General features: G+C 51.8%; 1 long non-coding RNA gene across 15 annotated transcripts in view; it reads left to right on the top strand.

The window, feature by feature from the left end:
- Positions 1-21,738, top strand: part of LOC122689228 — a 69,525-nt gene that overhangs the window by 24,240 nt on the left and 23,547 nt on the right. For 12 of the 15 annotated variants that reach the window (XR_006339766.1, XR_006339764.1, XR_006339763.1 and 9 more), the window contains 11 exons: positions 536-651; positions 2,411-2,526; positions 4,457-4,572; positions 6,332-6,447; positions 8,400-8,515; positions 10,275-10,390; positions 12,321-12,436; positions 14,196-14,311; positions 16,264-16,379; positions 18,139-18,254; positions 20,207-20,322. This is a non-coding gene — a long non-coding RNA (uncharacterized LOC122689228). The remainder of the gene's footprint in view (positions 1-535; positions 652-2,410; positions 2,527-4,456; positions 4,573-6,331; positions 6,448-8,399; positions 8,516-10,274; positions 10,391-12,320; positions 12,437-14,195; positions 14,312-16,263; positions 16,380-18,138; positions 18,255-20,206; positions 20,323-21,738) is intronic. The other 3 variants (XR_006339765.1, XR_006339767.1, XR_006339768.1) reach the window with 3 other exon arrangements.

Raw genomic sequence — 21,738 nt, 5'->3', positions numbered from 1 at the left:
GAGAACGGTTGTGTATCCGTGGATGCAGGGCTAACAGGTTATTCATTTCGCAAACCTCAGGGCTACTAGTTTAGGTAAGCAGGTAAGGTCATCAGTATGTGGAACTGCAACCTCAGTCCCAGGAAGTGACTCTACGGGCGACTAAATGGTCACAGTGAGTTACATCACAGTGGGTTTCCAGAATAAAGTCCAGACCATCTGGACATTTAGGCTGACTGCTGCTGGAGAAGGAAATGGCAACCCACTCCAGTATTTTTGCCTGGAATATCCTATGGACGGAGGAGCCTGCTAGGCTCCAGTCTGTGGGTTTGCAAATAGTTGGACTTGACTGAGGGCCTTCACTTTCACTTTTACTCCTCAGGGTAGGTAGTGTGGTTCGATCGGGTTTCTTTGTTTGGTTTCTGTTAATGGAACTAGGAGGTGACTGGTGCGTTTTTTGTTTTGCTTCTTATATTTTTCAAGCTAAATTCTTAGTGAAGGATGTTGATCTGCATATGTGGCAAAGGTGCAAAATGGTGTTTTCTTTCCTTTCCAGGTGGCGGCTCGCTAAAGTAAGAAAAGAGCGTGATCGCCGGCTCCTTCGTTGCCTTGGTGTGGAGCCAGCGTTGAGGCATAGACCGAGACCAGACACTGATTTCACACTTCTCGTAGGTGCGGAATACAGCCCTCAGCCGTGCTTTGGTTGTGTTACCCGCTTAGTACAGTAGGCCACCCCTCTCAGGGCAGGTCTCTCACCGAATTTCTCGGGTTACTGTCTGGTTAGTAGCGTGTTCAGCTATCCTTAGTGGCTACAGTTTTCCCTGCTTGATTCAACTATCAACCATTCTCAAGTTCAAGGGCGCCTGAATTCCATTTTAACTTGAGCCTGGCAAGGGCCATTATGTTCCTGGAGCCGATTTCACCTGTCTGATGGGTGTGGAAGAGAACTCACCGGTGTACTGTTTGGTTTACTCCTTTGCCTTTGAGAAAGATGATTTTCTGAAGGATGTGAGTCCAGTTTACTCTGGTTCCAAGGAGGTGTGTCCTTAATCCTAAGACTGGGCAAAGGCAGGCTTAGTTCAGCAACCTGAGTCCTTGTAAACCTAGCAGAAGTAGCCTTCCTGCAGGATGGGCCAGGGGGCCGGGGGCAGGCGCTTCAGAGCCTTGTTCCTCAACGTGGCTGCTGCCTACGCCACGCCCCCGAGCGCTTGACAGCCAGGGGCTGCTTGGTGGGTATGCCAGGCCCCAGAACACCACTACCTGTTCCTCCCACACGCACGTGGTGAGGCGACAGGCCTCCACGTTCGCCCAGGATCTTCTGAGTGCTCCAGACCCTCACTTCCTAGAGTCACAGGCCTTCCCCCAGCAGGATCCACAGGAAGGGCCTGCACGCCATGCTCAAGAGGTTTCCGCTTGATGGCACTGCTGCCCCAGAAATGCCAACCACCCTCTGGAGCTGGGCCTCTCCCTCCGCCCTTTGCGTGTTAAAAAAGGCCCACGGTAGGCAGAAAAACCTTCCAAACCCTCCCAGCTGGGTCGGCTCCACTGGAATGTCGGCGGAAGAGGTGTCTCCTCTCGGGGGCTCTCCTGGGCCAGGAGACCATAGAGAAAAGGACATCCAGAGGAGCCGGCCAGCGCTGGTCCGCATCAACAACAGTGTCTGAAACTCTGAGCCCTGTGTCCTGGGGAGACCGGGATGTGATGGATTCTGTCAGTTTGTTGTTACTGATGAGAGTTAGGACCAGAATTACCTCGATGATTCACGTATTAGGGTTTGGTAGAAACCCCTTGCCACGTGGAACAAATCCAGGTTTTACCCGTGCATCATAGTGTGCTCTCCTGCAATAATGGATCCTTTTGGAACAGGTGTAGAGATTGGTCCCCACAGAGCATTCTTACTTATGGGGCTCCGTCCACTTTGGTAAGTTGTTTCCAGCTAGGTGACTGAGCGTGCTGAACAAACCCTAGACTTATGTCACGTGGCCCTTGTGCCAGGACACCCATCCCCCACGGGCATCAGTAAGTGGTAAGCTGGAGAACGTTTGAGTATCTGTGGATGCAAGGCGAACAGGTTATTCATTTCGCAAACCTCGGGGCTACTAGTTTAGGTAAGCAGGAACGGTCACTAGTATGTGGAACTGCAACCTCAGTCCCAGGAAGTGACTCTACGGGCGGCTAAATGGTCACAGTCGGGTACGTCACAGTGGCTTTGCAGTATAAAGTCCAGACCATCTGGACATTCAGGCTGACTTCTCCTAAGGGTAGGTAGTGTGGTTCGATAGGGTTTTGTTTGGTTTCTGTTAATGGAACTAGGAGGTGACTGGTGCGTTTTTTGTTTTGCTTCTTATGTTTTTCAAGCTGAGTTCTTACTGAAGGATGTTGATCTGCATATGTGGCAAAGGTGCAAAATGGTGTTTTCTTTCCATTCCAGGTGGCGGCTTGCTAAAGTAAGAGAAGAGTGTGATCAACGGCTCCTTCGTTGCCTTGGTGTGGAGCCAGCGTTGAGGCGTAGACCGAGACCAGACACTGATTTCACACGTCTCGTAGGTGCGGAATACAGCCCTCAGTCGTCCTTTGGTTCTGTTACCCGCTTCTGTACAGTAGACACCTCTCTCAGGGCAGGTCTCTCACCGAATATCTCGGGTTACTGTCTGGTTAGTAGCGTGTTGAGGTATACTCAGTGGCTACAGTTGTGTGACCGTAATGATCAGAAAAGTTTTCCCTGCTTGTTTCAACTGTCACACATTTGCAAGTTCGAAGGCGCCTGAATTTAATTTAAACTCAAGCCCGGCAAGGGCCGTTTTTTTCCTGGAGCCGATTTCACACATCTGATGGGTGTGGACGAGAACTCCCTGGTATACTTTGTGTTTTACTCCTTTGCCTTTGAGAAAGATGATTTTCCGAAGCATCTTAATCCAGTTTGCCCTGGTTTCATGGAGGTGCTTCGTTAATGCTAAGACTGAGCAAAGGCAGGGTTACTTCAGCAACCTGAGTCCTTGTAAACCTATCAAAAGTAGCCTTCCTGCAGGATCGCCAGGTGGCCGGGGGCAGGCGCTTCAGAGCCTTGTTCTTGAACATGGACGCTGCCGACGCCATGCCCCCGAGCGCTTGACAGCCAGGGGCTCCTTGGTGGGTAAGCCAGGCCCCAGGACACCACTCCCTGTTGGTCCCACACCTGTTCTGGTGAAGTGGCTGGCCACCAGGTTCGCCCAGGATCTTCTGAGTGCTCCAGACCCCAGTCACGGGCCTTCCCCCAGCAGGATCCACAGGAAGGGCCTGCATGCCATGCTCAAAAGGTTTCCGCTTGATGGCACTGTTGCTCCAGAAATGCCAACCACCCTCTGGAGCTGGGCCTCTCCCTCCGCCCTTTGCGTGTTAAAAAAGGCCCACGGTAGCCAAAAAAACCTTCCAAACCCTCCCAGCTCCGTTGTCTCCACTGGAGTGTTGGGGGAAGAGTGTCTCCTCTCCGGGGGGCTCTCCTGGGCAGTAAGTCCATAGAGAGAAGGACATCGAGAGGAGCCGTCCAGCTCTGGTCCATATCGACAGCAGTCTGAGACTCTGAGCCCTGTGTCCTGGCCACTGCTTCCTGGGGAGACAGGGATGTGATGGATTCTGTCACTTTGTTGTTACTGATCAGGGTTAGGACCAGAATTAACTTGATGATTCACGTATTAGGGTTGGGTTGAAAACCCTTGGCAGTTGGAAAAAATCCAGGTTCTAGCCATGCATCATAGTGTGCGCTCCTGGAATTATGGATGCTTTTGGAACAGGTGTAGAGATTGGTCCCCACAGAGCATTCTTAGTTATGGGGCTCCGTCCACCTTGATCACTGGTTTCCAGCTACGTGACTGAGCGTGGTGTAGAAACCCTAGACTTATGTCACGTGGCCCTTGTGCCAGGATACCCATCCATCCCTCACGGGAATCAATAAGTGGTAAGCGTGAGAACGGTTGTGTATCCGTGGATGCAGGGCTAACAGGTTATTCATTTCGCAAACCTCAGGGCTACTAGTTTAGGTAAGCAGGTAAGGTCATCAGTATGTGGAACTGCAACCTCAGTCCCAGGAAGTGACTCTACGGGCGACTAAATGGTCACAGTGAGTTACATCACAGTGGGTTTCCAGAATAAAGTCCAGACCATCTGGACATTTAGGCTGACTGCTGCTGGAGAAGGAAATGGCAACCCACTCCAGTATTTTTGCCTGGAATATCCTATGGACGGAGGAGCCTGCTAGGCTCCAGTCCGTGGGTTTGCAAATAGTTGGACTTGACTGAGGGCCTTCACTTTCACTTTTACTCCTCAGGGTAGGTAGTGTGGTTCGATCGGGTTTCTTTGTTTGGTTTCTGTTAATGGAACTAGGAGGTGACTGGTGCGTTTTTTGTTTTGCTTCTTATATTTTTCAAGCTAAATTCTTAGTGAAGGATGTTGATCTGCATATGTGGCAAAGGTGCAAAATGGTGTTTTCTTTCCTTTCCAGGTGGCGGCTCGCTAAAGTAAGAAAAGAGCGTGATCGCCGGCTCCTTCGTTGCCTTGGTGTGGAGCCAGCGTTGAGGCATAGACCGAGACCAGACACTGATTTCACACTTCTCGTAGGTGCGGAATACAGCCCTCAGCCGTGCTTTGGTTGTGTTACCCGCTTAGTACAGTAGGCCACCCCTCTCAGGGCAGGTCTCTCACCGAATTTCTCGGGTTACTGTCTGGTTAGTAGCGTGTTCAGCTATCCTTAGTGGCTACAGTTTTCCCTGCTTGATTCAACTATCAACCATTCTCAAGTTCAAGGGCGCCTGAATTCCATTTTAACTTGAGCCTGGCAAGGGCCATTATGTTCCTGGAGCCGATTTCACCTGTCTGATGGGTGTGGAAGAGAACTCACCGGTGTACTGTTTGGTTTACTCCTTTGCCTTTGAGAAAGATGATTTTCTGAAGGATGTGAGTCCAGTTTACTCTGGTTCCAAGGAGGTGTGTCCTTAATCCTAAGACTGGGCAAAGGCAGGCTTAGTTCAGCAACCTGAGTCCTTGTAAACCTAGCAGAAGTAGCCTTCCTGCAGGATGGGCCAGGGGGCCGGGGGCAGGCGCTTCAGAGCCTTGTTCCTCAACGTGGCTGCTGCCTACGCCACGCCCCCGAGCGCTTGACAGCCAGGGGCTGCTTGGTGGGTATGCCAGGCCCCAGAACACCACTACCTGTTCCTCCCACACGCACGTGGTGAGGCGACAGGCCTCCACGTTCGCCCAGGATCTTCTGAGTGCTCCAGACCCTCACTTCCTAGAGTCACAGGCCTTCCCCCAGCAGGATCCACAGGAAGGGCCTGCACGCCATGCTCAAGAGGTTTCCGCTTGATGGCACTGCTGCCCCAGAAATGCCAACCACCCTCTGGAGCTGGGCCTCTCCCTCCGCCCTTTGCGTGTTAAAAAAGGCCCACGGTAGGCAGAAAAACCTTCCAAACCCTCCCAGCTGGGTCGGCTCCACTGGAATGTCGGCGGAAGAGGTGTCTCCTCTCGGGGGCTCTCCTGGGCCAGGAGACCATAGAGAAAAGGACATCCAGAGGAGCCGGCCAGCGCTGGTCCGCATCAACAACAGTGTCTGAAACTCTGAGCCCTGTGTCCTGGGGAGACCGGGATGTGATGGATTCTGTCAGTTTGTTGTTACTGATGAGAGTTAGGACCAGAATTACCTCGATGATTCACGTATTAGGGTTTGGTAGAAACCCCTTGCCACGTGGAACAAATCCAGGTTTTACCCGTGCATCATAGTGTGCTCTCCTGCAATAATGGATCCTTTTGGAACAGGTGTAGAGATTGGTCCCCACAGAGCATTCTTACTTATGGGGCTCCGTCCACTTTGGTAAGTTGTTTCCAGCTAGGTGACTGAGCGTGCTGAACAAACCCTAGACTTATGTCACGTGGCCCTTGTGCCAGGACACCCATCCCCCACGGGCATCAGTAAGTGGTAAGCTGGAGAACGTTTGAGTATCTGTGGATGCAAGGCGAACAGGTTATTCATTTCGCAAACCTCGGGGCTACTAGTTTAGGTAAGCAGGAACGGTCACTAGTATGTGGAACTGCAACCTCAGTCCCAGGAAGTGACTCTACGGGCGGCTAAATGGTCACAGTCGGGTACGTCACAGTGGCTTTGCAGTATAAAGTCCAGACCATCTGGACATTCAGGCTGACTTCTCCTAAGGGTAGGTAGTGTGGTTCGATAGGGTTTTGTTTGGTTTCTGTTAATGGAACTAGGAGGTGACTGGTGCGTTTTTTGTTTTGCTTCTTATGTTTTTCAAGCTGAGTTCTTACTGAAGGATGTTGATCTGCATATGTGGCAAAGGTGCAAAATGGTGTTTTCTTTCCATTCCAGGTGGCGGCTTGCTAAAGTAAGAGAAGAGTGTGATCAACGGCTCCTTCGTTGCCTTGGTGTGGAGCCAGCGTTGAGGCATAGACCGAGACCAGACACTGATTTCACACGTCTCGTAGGTGCGGAATACAGCCCTCAGTCGTCCTTTGGTTCTGTTACCCGCTTCTGTACAGTAGACACCTCTCTCAGGGCAGGTCTCTCACCGAATATCTCGGGCTACTGTCTGGTTAGTAGCGTGTTGAGGTATACTCAGTGGCTACAGTTGTGTGACCGTAATGATCAGAAAAGTTTTCCCTGCTTGTTTCAACTGTCACACATTTGCAAGTTCGAAGGCGCCTGAATTTAATTTAAACTCAAGCCCGGCAAGGGCCGTTTTTTTCCTGGAGCCGATTTCACACATCTGATGGGTGTGGACGAGAACTCCCTGGTATACTTTGTGTTTTACTCCTTTGCCTTTGAGAAAGATGATTTTCCGAAGCATCTTAATCCAGTTTGCCCTGGTTTCATGGAGGTGCTTCGTTAATGCTAAGACTGAGCAAAGGCAGGGTTAGTTCAGCAACCTGAGTCCTTGTAAACCTATCAAAAGTAGCCTTCCTGCAGGATCGCCAGGTGGCCGGGGGCAGGCGCTTCAGAGCCTTGTTCTTGAACATGGCCGCTGCCGACGCCATGCCCCCGAGCGCTTGACAGCCAGGGGCTCCTTGGTGGGTAAGCCAGGCCCCAGAACACCACTCCCTGTTGGTCCCACACCTGTTCTGGTGAAGTGGCTGGCCACCAGGTTCGCCCAGGATCTTCTGAGTGCTCCAGACCCCAGTCACGGGCCTTCCCCCAGCAGGATCCACAGGAAGGGCCTGCATGCCATGCTCAAAAGGTTTCCGCTTGATGGCACTGTTGCTCCAGAAATGCCAACCACCCTCTGGAGCTGGGCCTCTCCCTCCGCCCTTTGCGTGTTAAAAAAGGCCCACGGTAGCCAAAAAAACCTTCCAAACCCTCCCAGCTCCGTTGTCTCCACTGGAGTGTTGGGGGAAGAGTGTCTCCTCTCCGGGGGGCTCTCCTGGGCAGTAAGTCCATAGAGAGAAGGACATCGAGAGGAGCCGTCCAGCTCTGGTCCATATCGACAGCAGTCTGAGACTCTTGAGACAGCAGTCCGAGACTCTGAGCCCTGTGTCCTGGCCACTGCTTCCTGGGGAGACAGGGATGTGATGGATTCTGTCACTTTGTTGTTACTGATCAGGGTTAGGACCAGAATTAACTTGATGATTCACGTATTAGGGTTGGGTTGAAAACCCTTGGCAGTTGGAAAAAATCCAGGTTCTAGCCATGCATCATAGTGTGCGCTCCTGGAATTATGGATGCTTTTGGAACAGGTGTAGAGATTGGTCCCCACAGAGCATTCTTAGTTATGGGGCTCCGTCCACCTTGATCACTGGTTTCCAGCTACGTGACTGAGCGTGCTGTAGACACCCTAGACTTATGTCACGTGGCCCTTGTGCCAGGATACCCATCCATCCCTCACGGGAATCAATAAGTGGTAAGCGTGAGAACGGTTGTGTATCCGTGGATGCAGGGCTACCAGGTTATTCATTTCGCAAACCTCAGGGCTACTAGTTTAGGTAAGCAGGTAAGGTCATCAGTATGTGGAACTGCAACCTCAGTCCCAGGAAGTGACTCTACGGGCGACTAAATGGTCACAGTGAGTTACATCACAGTGGGTTTCCAGAATAAAGTCCAGACCATCTGGAAATTTAGGCTGACTGCTGCTGGAGAAGGAAATGGCAACCCACTCCAGTATTTTTGCCTGGAATATCCTATGGACGGAGGAGCCTACTAGGCTCCAGTCCGTGGGTTTGCAAATAGTTGGACTTGACTGAGGGCCTTCACTTTCACTTTTACTCCTCAGGGTAGGTAGTGTGGTTCGATCGGGTTTCTTTGTTTGGTTTCTGTTAATGGAACTAGGAGGTGACTGGTGCGTTTTTTGTTTTGCTTCTTATATTTTTCAAGCTAAATTCTTAGTGAAGGATGTTGATCTGCATATGTGGCAAAGGTGCAAAATGGTGTTTTCTTTCCTTTCCAGGTGGCGGCTCGCTAAAGTAAGAAAAGAGCGTGATCGCCGGCTCCTTCGTTGCCTTGGTGTGGAGCCAGCGTTGAGGCATAGACCGAGACCAGACACTGATTTCACACTTCTCGTAGGTGCGGAATACAGCCCTCAGCCGTGCTTTGGTTGTGTTACCCGCTTAGTACAGTAGGCCACCCCTCTCAGGGCAGGTCTCTCACCGAATTTCTCGGGTTACTGTCTGGTTAGTAGCGTGTTCAGCTATCCTTAGTGGCTACAGTTTTCCCTGCTTGATTCAACTATCAACCATTCTCAAGTTCAAGGGCGCCTGAATTCCATTTTAACTTGAGCCTGGCAAGGGCCATTATGTTCCTGGAGCCGATTTCACCTGTCTGATGGGTGTGGAAGAGAACTCACCGGTGTACTGTTTGGTTTACTCCTTTGCCTTTGAGAAAGATGATTTTCTGAAGGATATGAGTCCAGTTTACTCTGGTTCCAAGGAGGTGTGTCCTTAATCCTAAGACTGGGCAAAGGCAGGCTTAGTTCAGCAACCTGAGTCCTTGTAAACCTAGCAGAAGTAGCCTTCCTGCAGGATGGGCCAGGGGGCCGGGGGCAGGCGCTTCAGAGCCTTGTTCCTCAACGTGGCTGCTGCCTTCGCCACGCCCCCGAGCGCTTGACAGCCAGGGGCTGCTTGGTAGGTATGCCAGGCCCCAGAACACCACTACCTGTTCCTCCCACACGCACGTGGTGAGGCGACAGGCCTCCAGGTTCGCCCAGGATCTTCTGAGTGCTCCAGACCCTCACTTCCTAGAGTCACAGGCCTTCCCCCAGCAGGATCCACAGGAAGGGCCTGCACGCCATGCTCAAGAGGTTTCCGCTTGATGGCACTGCTGCCCCAGAAATGCCAACCACCCTCTGGAGCTGGGCCTCTCCCTCCGCCCTTTGCGTGTTAAAAAAGGCCCACGGTAGGCAGAAAAACCTTCCAAACCCTCCCAGCTGGGTCGGCTCCACTGGAATGTCGGCGGAAGAGGTGTCTCCTCTCGGGGGCTCTCCTGGGCCAGGAGACCATAGAGAAAAGGACATCCAGAGGAGCCGGCCAGCGCTGGTCCGCATCAACAACAGTGTCTGAAACTCTGAGCCCTGTGTCCTGGGGAGACCGGGATGTGATGGATTCTGTCAGTTTGTTGTTACTGATGAGAGTTAGGACCAGAATTACCTCGATGATTCACGTATTAGGGTTTGGTAGAAACCCCTTGCCACGTGGAACAAATCCAGGTTTTACCCGTGCATCATAGTGTGCTCTCCTGCAATAATGGATCCTTTTGGAACAGGTGTAGAGATTGGTCCCCACAGAGCATTCTTACTTATGGGGCTCCGTCCACTTTGGTAAGTTGTTTCCAGCTAGGTGACTGAGCGTGCTGAACAAACCCTAGACTTATGTCACGTGGCCCTTGTGCCAGGACACCCATCCCCCACGGGCATCAGTAAGTGGTAAGCTGGAGAACGTTTGAGTATCTGTGGATGCAAGGCGAACAGGTTATTCATTTCGCAAACCTCGGGGCTACTAGTTTAGGTAAGCAGGAACGGTCACTAGTATGTGGAACTGCAACCTCAGTCCCAGGAAGTGACTCTACGGGCGGCTAAATGGTCACAGTCGGGTACGTCACAGTGGCTTTGCAGTATAAAGTCCAGACCATCTGGACATTCAGGCTGACTTCTCCTAAGGGTAGGTAGTGTGGTTCGATAGGGTTTTGTTTGGTTTCTGTTAATGGAACTAGGAGGTGACTGGTGCGTTTTTTGTTTTGCTTCTTATGTTTTTCAAGCTGAGTTCTTACTGAAGGATGTTGATCTGCATATGTGGCAAAGGTGCAAAATGGTGTTTTCTTTCCATTCCAGGTGGCGGCTTGCTAAAGTAAGAGAAGAGTGTGATCAACGGCTCCTTCGTTGCCTTGGTGTGGAGCCAGCGTTGAGGCGTAGACCGAGACCAGACACTGATTTCACACGTCTCGTAGGTGCGGAATACAGCCCTCAGTCGTCCTTTGGTTCTGTTACCCGCTTCTGTACAGTAGACACCTCTCTCAGGGCAGGTCTCTCACCGAATATCTCGGGTTACTGTCTGGTTAGTAGCGTGTTGAGGTATACTCAGTGGCTACAGTTGTGTGACCGTAATGATCAGAAAAGTTTTCCCTGCTTGTTTCAACTGTCACACATTTGCAAGTTCGAAGGCGCCTGAATTTAATTTAAACTCAAGCCCGGCAAGGGCCGTTTTTTTCCTGGAGCCGATTTCACACATCTGATGGGTGTGGACGAGAACTCCCTGGTATACTTTGTGTTTTACTCCTTTGCCTTTGAGAAAGATGATTTTCCGAAGCATCTTAATCCAGTTTGCCCTGGTTTCATGGAGGTGCTTCGTTAATGCTAAGACTGAGCAAAGGCAGGGTTAGTTCAGCAACCTGAGTCCTTGTAAACCTATCAAAAGTAGCCTTCCTGCAGGATCGCCAGGTGGCCGGGGGCAGGCGCTTCAGAGCCTTGTTCTTGAACATGGCCGCTGCCGACGCCATGCCCCCGAGCGCTTGACAGCCAGGGGCTCCTTGGTGGGTAAGCCAGGCCCCAGGACACCACTCCCTGTTGGTCCCACACCTGTTCTGGTGAAGTGGCTGGCCACCAGGTTCGCCCAGGATCTTCTGAGTGCTCCAGACCCCAGTCACGGGCCTTCCCCCAGCAGGATCCACAGGAAGGGCCTGCATGCCATGCTCAAAAGGTTTCCGCTTGATGGCACTGTTGCTCCAGAAATGCCAACCACCCTCTGGAGCTGGGCCTCTCCCTCCGCCCTTTGCGTGTTAAAAAAGGCCCACGGTAGCCAAAAAAACCTTCCAAACCCTCCCAGCTCCGTTGTCTCCACTGGAGTGTTGGGGGAAGAGTGTCTCCTCTCCGGGGGGCTCTCCTGGGCAGTAAGTCCATAGAGAGAAGGACATCGAGAGGAGCCGTCCAGCTCTGGTCCATATCGACAGCAGTCTGAGACTCTGAGCCCTGTGTCCTGGCCACTGCTTCCTGGGGAGACAGGGATGTGATGGATTCTGTCACTTTGTTGTTACTGATCAGGGTTAGGACCAGAATTAACTTGATGATTCACGTATTAGGGTTGGGTTGAAAACCCTTGGCAGTTGGAAAAAATCCAGGTTCTAGCCATGCATCATAGTGTGCGCTCCTGGAATTATGGATGCTTTTGGAGCAGGTGTAGAGATTGGTCCCCACAGAGCATTCTTAGTTATGGGGCTCCGTCCACCTTGATCACTGGTTTCCAGCTGCGTGACTGAGCATGCTGTAGACACCCTAGACTTATGTCACGTGGCCCTTGTGCCAGGATACCCATCCATCCCTCACGGGAATCAATAAGTGGTAAGCGTGAGAACGGTTGTGTATCCGTGGATGCAAGGCTACCAGGTTATTCATTTCGCAAACCTCAGGGCTACTAGTTTAGGTAAGCAGGTAAGGTCATCAGTATGTGGAACTGCAACCTCAGTGCCAGGAAGTGACTCTACGGGCGACTAAATGGTCACAGTGAGTTACATCACAGTGGGTTTCCAGAATAAAGTCCAGACCATCTGGACATTTAGGCTGACTGCTGCTGGAGAAGGAAATGGCAACCCACTCCAGTATTTTTGCCTGGAATATCCTATGGACGGAGGAGCCTGCTAGGCTCCAGTCCGTGGGTTTGCAAATAGTTGGACTTGACTGAGGGCCTTCACTTTCACTTTTACTCCTCAGGGTAGGTAGTGTGGTTCGATCGGGTTTCTTTGTTTGGTTTCTGTTAATGGAACTAGGAGGTGACTGGTGCGTTTTTTGTTTTGCTTCTTATATTTTTCAAGCTAAATTCTTAGTGAAGGATGTTGATCTGCATATGTGGCAAAGGTGCAAAATGGTGTTTTCTTTCCTTTCCAGGTGGCGGCTCGCTAAAGTAAGAAAAGAGCGTGATCGCCGGCTCCTTCGTTGCCTTGGTGTGGAGCCAGCGTTGAGGCATAGACCGAGACCAGACACTGATTTCACACTTCTCGTAGGTGCGGAATACAGCCCTCAGCCGTGCTTTGGTTGTGTTACCCGCTTAGTACAGTAGGCCACCCCTCTCAGGGCAGGTCTCTCACCGAATTTCTCGGGTTACTGTCTGGTTAGTAGCGTGTTCAGCTATCCTTAGTGGCTACAGTTTTCCCTGCTTGATTCAACTATCAACCATTCTCAAGTTCAAGGGCGCCTGAATTCCATTTTAACTTGAGCCTGGCAAGGGCCATTATGTTCCTGGAGCCGATTTCACCTGTCTGATGGGTGTGGAAGAGAACTCACCGGTGTACTGTTTGGTTTACTCCTTTGCCTTTGAGAAAGATGATTTTCTGAAGGATGTGAGTCCAGTTTACTCTGGTTCCAAGGAGGTGTGTCCTTAATCCTAAGACTGGGCAAAGGCAGGCTTAGTTCAGCAACCTGAGTCCTTGTAAACCTAGCAGAAGTAGCCTTCCTGCAGGATGGGCCAGGGGGCCGGGGGCAGGCGCTTCAGAGCCTTGTTCCTCAACGTGGCTGCTGCCTACGCCACGCCCCCGAGCGCTTGACAGCCAGGGGCTGCTTGGTGGGTATGCCAGGCCCCAGAACACCACTACCTGTTCCTCCCACACGCACGTGGTGAGGCGACAGGCCTCCACGTTCGCCCAGGATCTTCTGAGTGCTCCAGACCCTCACTTCCTAGAGTCACAGGCCTTCCCCCAGCAGGATCCACAGGAAGGGCCTGCACGCCATGCTCAAGAGGTTTCCGCTTGATGGCACTGCTGCCCCAGAAATGCCAACCACCCTCTGGAGCTGGGCCTCTCCCTCCGCCCTTTGCGTGTTAAAAAAGGCCCACGGTAGGCAGAAAAACCTTCCAAACCCTCCCAGCTGGGTCGGCTCCACTGGAATGTCGGCGGAAGAGGTGTCTCCTCTCGGGGGCTCTCCTGGGCCAGGAGACCATAGAGAAAAGGACATCCAGAGGAGCCGGCCAGCGCTGGTCCGCATCAACAACAGTGTCTGAAACTCTGAGCCCTGTGTCCTGGGGAGACCGGGATGTGATGGATTCTGTCAGTTTGTTGTTACTGATGAGAGTTAGGACCAGAATTACCTCGATGATTCACGTATTAGGGTTTGGTAGAAACCCCTTGCCACGTGGAACAAATCCAGGTTTTACCCGTGCATCATAGTGTGCTCTCCTGCAATAATGGATCCTTTTGGAACAGGTGTAGAGATTGGTCCCCACAGAGCATTCTTACTTATGGGGCTCCGTCCACTTTGGTAAGTTGTTTCCAGCTAGGTGACTGAGCGTGCTGAACAAACCCTAGACTTATGTCACGTGGCCCTTGTGCCAGGACACCCATCCCCCACGGGCATCAGTAAGTGGTAAGCTGGAGAACGTTTGAGTATCTGTGGATGCAAGGCGAACAGGTTATTCATTTCGCAAACCTCGGGGCTACTAGTTTAGGTAAGCAGGAACGGTCACTAGTATGTGGAACTGCAACCTCAGTCCCAGGAAGTGACTCTACGGGCGGCTAAATGGTCACAGTCGGGTACGTCACAGTGGCTTTGCAGTATAAAGTCCAGACCATCTGGACATTCAGGCTGACTTCTCCTAAGGGTAGGTAGTGTGGTTCGATAGGGTTTTGTTTGGTTTCTGTTAATGGAACTAGGAGGTGACTGGTGCGTTTTTTGTTTTGCTTCTTATGTTTTTCAAGCTGAGTTCTTACTGAAGGATGTTGATCTGCATATGTGGCAAAGGTGCAAAATGGTGTTTTCTTTCCATTCCAGGTGGCGGCTTGCTAAAGTAAGAGAAGAGTGTGATCAACGGCTCCTTCGTTGCCTTGGTGTGGAGCCAGCGTTGAGGCGTAGACCGAGACCAGACACTGATTTCACACGTCTCGTAGGTGCGGAATACAGCCCTCTGTCGTCCTTTGGTTCTGTTACCCGCTTCTGTACAGTAGACACCTCTCTCAGGGCAGGTCTCTCACCGAATATCTCGGGCTACTGTCTGGTTAGTAGCGTGTTGAGGTATACTCAGTGGCTACAGTTGTGTGACCGTAATGATCAGAAAAGTTTTCCCTGCTTGTTTCAACTGTCACACATTTGCAAGTTCGAAGGCGCCTGAATTTAATTTAAACTCAAGCCCGGCAAGGGCCGTTTTTTTCCTGGAGCCGATTTCACACATCTGATGGGTGTGGACGAGAACTCCCTGGTATACTTTGTGTTTTACTCCTTTGCCTTTGAGAAAGATGATTTTCCGAAGCATCTTAATCCAGTTTGCCCTGGTTTCATGGAGGTGCTTCGTTAATGCTAAGACTGAGCAAAGGCAGGGTTAGTTCAGCAACCTGAGTCCTTGTAAACCTATCAAAAGTAGCCTTCCTGCAGGATCGCCAGGTGGCCGGGGGCAGGCGCTTCAGAGCCTTGTTCTTGAACATGGCCGCTGCCGACGCCATGCCCCCGAGCGCTTGACAGCCAGGGGCTCCTTGGTGGGTAAGCCAGGCCCCAGAACACCACTCCCTGTTGGTCCCACACCTGTTCTGGTGAAGTGGCTGGCCACCAGGTTCGCCCAGGATCTTCTGAGTGCTCCAGACCCCAGTCACGGGCCTTCCCCCAGCAGGATCCACAGGAAGGGCCTGCATGCCATGCTCAAAAGGTTTCCGCTTGATGGCACTGTTGCTCCAGAAATGCCAACCACCCTCTGGAGCTGGGCCTCTCCCTCCGCCCTTTGCGTGTTAAAAAAGGCCCACGGTAGCCAAAAAAACCTTCCAAACCCTCCCAGCTCCGTTGTCTCCACTGGAGTGTTGGGGGAAGAGTGTCTCCTCTCCGGGGGGCTCTCCTGGGCAGTAAGTCCATAGAGAGAAGGACATCGAGAGGAGCCGTCCAGCTCTGGTCCATATCGACAGCAGTCTGAGACTCTTGAGACAGCAGTCCGAGACTCTGAGCCCTGTGTCCTGGCCACTGCTTCCTGGGGAGACAGGGATGTGATGGATTCTGTCACTTTGTTGTTACTGATCAGGGTTAGGACCAGAATTAACTTGATGATTCACGTATTAGGGTTGGGTTGAAAACCCTTGGCAGTTGGAAAAAATCCAGGTTCTAGCCATGCATCATAGTGTGCGCTCCTGGAATTATGGATGCTTTTGGAACAGGTGTAGAGATTGGTCCCCACAGAGCATTCTTAGTTATGGGGCTCCGTCCACCTTGATCACTGGTTTCCAGCTACGTGACTGAGCGTGCTGTAGACACCCTAGACTTATGTCACGTGGCCCTTGTGCCAGGATACCCATCCATCCCTCACGGGAATCAATAAGTGGTAAGCGTGAGAACGGTTGTGTATCCGTGGATGCAGGGCTACCAGGTTATTCATTTCGCAAACCTCAGGGCTACTAGTTTAGGTAAGCAGGTAAGGTCATCAGTATGTGGAACTGCAACCTCAGTCCCAGGAAGTGACTCTACGGGCGACTAAATGGTCACAGTGAGTTACATCACAGTGGGTTTCCAGAATAAAGTCCAGACCATCTGGAAATTTAGGCTGACTGCTGCTGGAGAAGGAAATGGCAACCCACTCCAGTATTTTTGCCTGGAATATCCTATGGACGGAGGAGCCTACTAGGCTCCAGTCCGTGGGTTTGCAAATAGTTGGACTTGACTGAGGGCCTTCACTTTCACTTTTACTCCTCAGGGTAGGTAGTGTGGTTCGATCGGGTTTCTTTGTTTGGTTTCTGTTAATGGAACTAGGAGGTGACTGGTGCGTTTTTTGTTTTGCTTCTTATATTTTTCAAGCTAAATTCTTAGTGAAGGATGTTGATCTGCATATGTGGCAAAGGTGCAAAATGGTGTTTTCTTTCCTTTCCAGGTGGCGGCTCGCTAAAGTAAGAAAAGAGCGTGATCGCCGGCTCCTTCGTTGCCTTGGTGTGGAGCCAGCGTTGAGGCATAGACCGAGACCAGACACTGATTTCACACTTCTCGTAGGTGCGGAATACAGCCCTCAGCCGTGCTTTGGTTGTGTTACCCGCTTAGTACAGTAGGCCACCCCTCTCAGGGCAGGTCTCTCACCGAATTTCTCGGGTTACTGTCTGGTTAGTAGCGTGTTCAGCTATCCTTAGTGGCTACAGTTTTCCCTGCTTGATTCAACTATCAACCATTCTCAAGTTCAAGGGCGCCTGAATTCCATTTTAACTTGAGCCTGGCAAGGGCCATTATGTTCCTGGAGCCGATTTCACCTGTCTGATGGGTGTGGAAGAGAACTCACCGGTGTACTGTTTGGTTTACTCCTTTGCCTTTGAGAAAGATGATTTTCTGAAGGATATGAGTCCAGTTTACTCTGGTTCCAAGGAGGTGTGTCCTTAATCCTAAGACTGGGCAAAGGCAGGCTTAGTTCAGCAACCTGAGTCCTTGTAAACCTAGCAGAAGTAGCCTTCCTGCAGGATGGGCCAGGGGGCCGGGGGCAGGCGCTTCAGAGCCTTGTTCCTCAACGTGGCTGCTGCCTTCGCCACGCCCCCGAGCGCTTGACAGCCAGGGGCTGCTTGGTAGGTATGCCAGGCCCCAGAACACCACTACCTGTTCCTCCCACACGCACGTGGTGAGGCGACAGGCCTCCAGGTTCGCCCAGGATCTTCTGAGTGCTCCAGACCCTCACTTCCTAGAGTCACAGGCCTTCCCCCAGCAGGATCCACAGGAAGGGCCTGCACGCCATGCTCAAGAGGTTTCCGCTTGATGGCACTGCTGCCCCAGAAATGCCAACCACCCTCTGGAGCTGGGCCTCTCCCTCCGCCCTTTGCGTGTTAAAAAAGGCCCACGGTAGGCAGAAAAACCTTCCCAACCCTCCCAGCTGGGTCGGCTCCACTGGAATGTCGGCGGAAGAGGTGTCTCCTCTCGGGGGCTCTCCTGGGCCAGGAGACCATAGAGAAAAGGACATCCAGAGGAGCCGGCCAGCGCTGGTCCGCATCAACAACAGTGTCTGAAACTCTGAGCCCTGTGTCCTGGGGAGACCGGGATGTGATGGATTCTGTCAGTTTGTTGTTACTGATGAGAGTTAGGACCAGAATTACCTCGATGATTCACGTATTAGGGTTTGGTAGAAACCCCTTGCCACGTGGAACAAATCCAGGTTTTACCCGTGCATCATAGTGTGCTCTCCTGCAATAATGGATCCTTTTGGAACAGGTGTAGAGATTGGTCCCCACAGAGCATTCTTACTTATGGGGCTCCGTCCACTTTGGTAAGTTGTTTCCAGCTAGGTGACTGAGCGTGCTGAACAAACCCTAGACTTATGTCACGTGGCCCTTGTGCCAGGACACCCATCCCCCACGGGCATCAGTAAGTGGTAAGCTGGAGAACGTTTGAGTATCTGTGGATGCAAGGCGAACAGGTTATTCATTTCGCAAACCTCGGGGCTACTAGTTTAGGTAAGCAGGAACGGTCACTAGTATGTGGAACTGCAACCTCAGTCCCAGGAAGTGACTCTACGGGCGGCTAAATGGTCACAGTCGGGTACGTCACAGTGGCTTTGCAGTATAAAGTCCAGACCATCTGGACATTCAGGCTGACTTCTCCTAAGGGTAGGTAGTGTGGTTCGATAGGGTTTTGTTTGGTTTCTGTTAATGGAACTAGGAGGTGACTGGTGCGTTTTTTGTTTTGCTTCTTATGTTTTTCAAGCTGAGTTCTTACTGAAGGATGTTGATCTGCATATGTGGCAAAGGTGCAAAATGGTGTTTTCTTTCCATTCCAGGTGGCGGCTTGCTAAAGTAAGAGAAGAGTGTGATCAACGGCTCCTTCGTTGCCTTGGTGTGGAGCCAGCGTTGAGGCGTAGACCGAGACCAGACACTGATTTCACACGTCTCGTAGGTGCGGAATACAGCCCTCAGTCGTCCTTTGGTTCTGTTACCCGCTTCTGTACAGTAGACACCTCTCTCAGGGCAGGTCTCTCACCGAATATCTCGGGTTACTGTCTGGTTAGTAGCGTGTTGAGGTATACTCAGTGGCTACAGTTGTGTGACCGTAATGATCAGAAAAGTTTTCCCTGCTTGTTTCAACTGTCACACATTTGCAAGTTCGAAGGCGCCTGAATTTAATTTAAACTCAAGCCCGGCAAGGGCCGTTTTTTTCCTGGAGCCGATTTCACACATCTGATGGGTGTGGACGAGAACTCCCTGGTATACTTTGTGTTTTACTCCTTTGCCTTTGAGAAAGATGATTTTCCGAAGCATCTTAATCCAGTTTGCCCTGGTTTCATGGAGGTGCTTCGTTAATGCTAAGACTGAGCAAAGGCAGGGTTAGTTCAGCAACCTGAGTCCTTGTAAACCTATCAAAAGTAGCCTTCCTGCAGGATCGCCAGGTGGCCGGGGGCAGGCGCTTCAGAGCCTTGTTCTTGAACATGGCCGCTGCCGACGCCATGCCCCCGAGCGCTTGACAGCCAGGGGCTCCTTGGTGGGTAAGCCAGGCCCCAGGACACCACTCCCTGTTGGTCCCACACCTGTTCTGGTGAAGTGGCTGGCCACCAGGTTCGCCCAGGATCTTCTGAGTGCTCCAGACCCCAGTCACGGGCCTTCCCCCAGCAGGATCCACAGGAAGGGCCTGCATGCCATGCTCAAAAGGTTTCCGCTTGATGGCACTGTTGCTCCAGAAATGCCAACCACCCTCTGGAGCTGGGCCTCTCCCTCCGCCCTTTGCGTGTTAAAAAAGGCCCACGGTAGCCAAAAAAACCTTCCAAACCCTCCCAGCTCCGTTGTCTCCACTGGAGTGTTGGGGGAAGAGTGTCTCCTCTCCGGGGGGCTCTCCTGGGCAGTAAGTCCATAGAGAGAAGGACATCGAGAGGAGCCGTCCAGCTCTGGTCCATATCGACAGCAGTCTGAGACTCTTGAGACAGCAGTCCGAGACTCTGAGCCCTGTGTCCTGGCCACTGCTTCCTGGGGAGACAGGGATGTGATGGATTCTGTCACTTTGTTGTTACTGATCAGGGTTAGGACCAGAATTAACTTGATGATTCACGTATTAGGGTTGGGTTGAAAACCCTTGGCAGTTGGAAAAAATCCAGGTTCTAGCCATGCATCATAGTGTGCGCTCCTGGAATTATGGATGCTTTTGGAACAGGTGTAGAGATTGGTCCCCACAGAGCATTCTTAGTTATGGGGCTCCGTCCACCTTGATCACTGGTTTCCAGCTACGTGACTGAGCGTGCTGTAGACACCCTAGACTTATGTCACGTGGCCCTTGTGCCAGGATACCCATCCATCCCTCACGGGAATCAATAAGTGGTAAGCGTGAGAACGGTTGTGTATCCGTGGATGCAGGGCTACCAGGTTATTCATTTCGCAAACCTCAGGGCTACTAGTTTAGGTAAGCAGGTAAGGTCATCAGTATGTGGAACTGCAACCTCAGTGCCAGGAAGTGACTCTGCGGGCGACTAAATGGTCACAGTGAGTTACATCACAGTGGGTTTCCAGAATAAAGTCCAGACCATCTGGACATTTAGGCTGACTGCTGCTGGAGAAGGAAATGGCAACCCACTCCAGTATTTTTGCCTGGAATATCCTATGGACGGAGGAGCCTGCTAGGCTCCAGTCCGTGGGTTTGCAAATAGTTGGACTTGACTGAGGGCCTTCACTTTCACTTTTACTCCTCAGGGTAGGTAGTGTGGTTCGATCCGGTTTCTTTGTTTGGTTTCTGTTAATGGAACTAGGAGGTGACTGGTGCGTTTTTTGTTTTGCTTCTTATATTTTTCAAGCTAAATTCTTAGTGAAGCATGTTGATCTGCATATGTGGCAAAGGTGCAAAATGGTGTTTTCTTTCCTTTCCAGGTGGCGGCTCGCTAAAGTAAGAAAAGAGCGTGATCGCCGGCTCCTTCGTTGCCTTGGTGTGGAGCCAGCGTTGAGGCATAGACCGAGACCAGACACTGATTTCACACTTCTCGTAGGTGCGGAATACAGCCCTCAGCCGTGCTTTGGTTGTGTTACCCGCTTAGTACAGTAGGCCACCCCTCTCAGGGCAGGTCTCTCACCGAATTTCTCGGGTTACTGTCTGGTTAGTAGCGTGTTCAGCTATCCTTAGTGGCTACAGTTTTCCCTGCTTGATTCAACTATCAACCATTTTCAAGTTCAAGGGCGCCTGAATTCCGTTTTAACTTGAGCCTGGCAAGGGCCATTATGTTCCTGGAGCCGATTTCACCTGTCTGATGGGTGTGGAAGAGAACTCACCGGTGTACTGTTTGGTTTACTCCTTTGCCTTTGAGAAAGATGATTTTCTGAAGGATGTGAGTCCAGTTTACTCTGGTTCCAAGGAGGTGTGTCCTTAATCCTAAGACTGGGCAAAGGCAGGCTTAGTTCAGCAACCTGAGTCCTTGTAAACCTAGCAGAAGTAGCCTTCCTGCAGGATGGGCCAGGGGGCCGGGGGCAGGCGCTTCAGAGCCTTGTTCCTCAACGTGGCTGCTGCCTACGCCACGCCCCCGAGCGCTTGACAGCCAGGGGCTGCTTGGTAGGTATGCCAGGCCCCAGAACACCACTACCTGTTCCTCCCACACGCACGTGGTGAGGCGACAGGCCTCCAGGTTCGCCCAGGATCTTCTGAGTGCTCCAGACCCTCACTTCCTAGAGTCACAGGCCTTCCCCCAGCAGGATCCACAGGAAGGGCCTGCACGCCATGCTCAAGAGGTTTCCGCTTGATGGCACTGCTGCCCCAGAAATGCCAACCACCCTCTGGAGCTGGGCCTCTCCCTCCGCCCTTTGCGTGTTAAAAAAGGCCCACGGTAGGCAGAAAAACCTTCCAAACCCTCCCAGCTGGGTCGGCTCCACTGGAATGTCGGCGGAAGAGGTGTCTCCTCTCGGGGGCTCTCCTGGGCCAGGAGACCATAGAGAAAAGGACATCCAGAGGAGCCGGTCAGCGCTGGTCCGCATCAACAACAGTGTCTGAAACTCTGAGCCCTGTGTCCTGGGGAGACCGGGATGTGATGGATTCTGTCAGTTTGTTGTTACTGATGAGAGTTAGGACCAGAATTACCTCGATGATTCACGTATTAGGGTTTGGTAGAAACCCCTTGCCACGTGGAACAAATCCAGGTTTTACCCGTGCATCATAGTGTGCTCTCCTGCAATAATGGATCCTTTTGGAACAGGTGTAGAGATTGGTCCCCACAGAGCATTCTTACTTATGGGGCTCCGTCCACTTTGGTAAGTTGTTTCCAGCTAGGTGACTGAGCGTGCTGAACAAACCCTAGACTTATGTCACGTGGCCCTTGTGCCAGGACACCCATCCCCCACGGGCATCAGTAAGTGGTAAGCTGGAGAACGTTTGAGTATCTGTGGATGCAAGGCGAACAGGTTATTCATTTCGCAAA

Source organism: Cervus elaphus, chromosome X, assembly GCF_910594005.1.
Source record: "Cervus elaphus chromosome X, mCerEla1.1, whole genome shotgun sequence".
NCBI lineage: Eukaryota > Metazoa > Chordata > Mammalia > Artiodactyla > Cervidae > Cervus > Cervus elaphus.
This window is presented reverse-complemented; position numbering and strand designations above follow the sequence as displayed.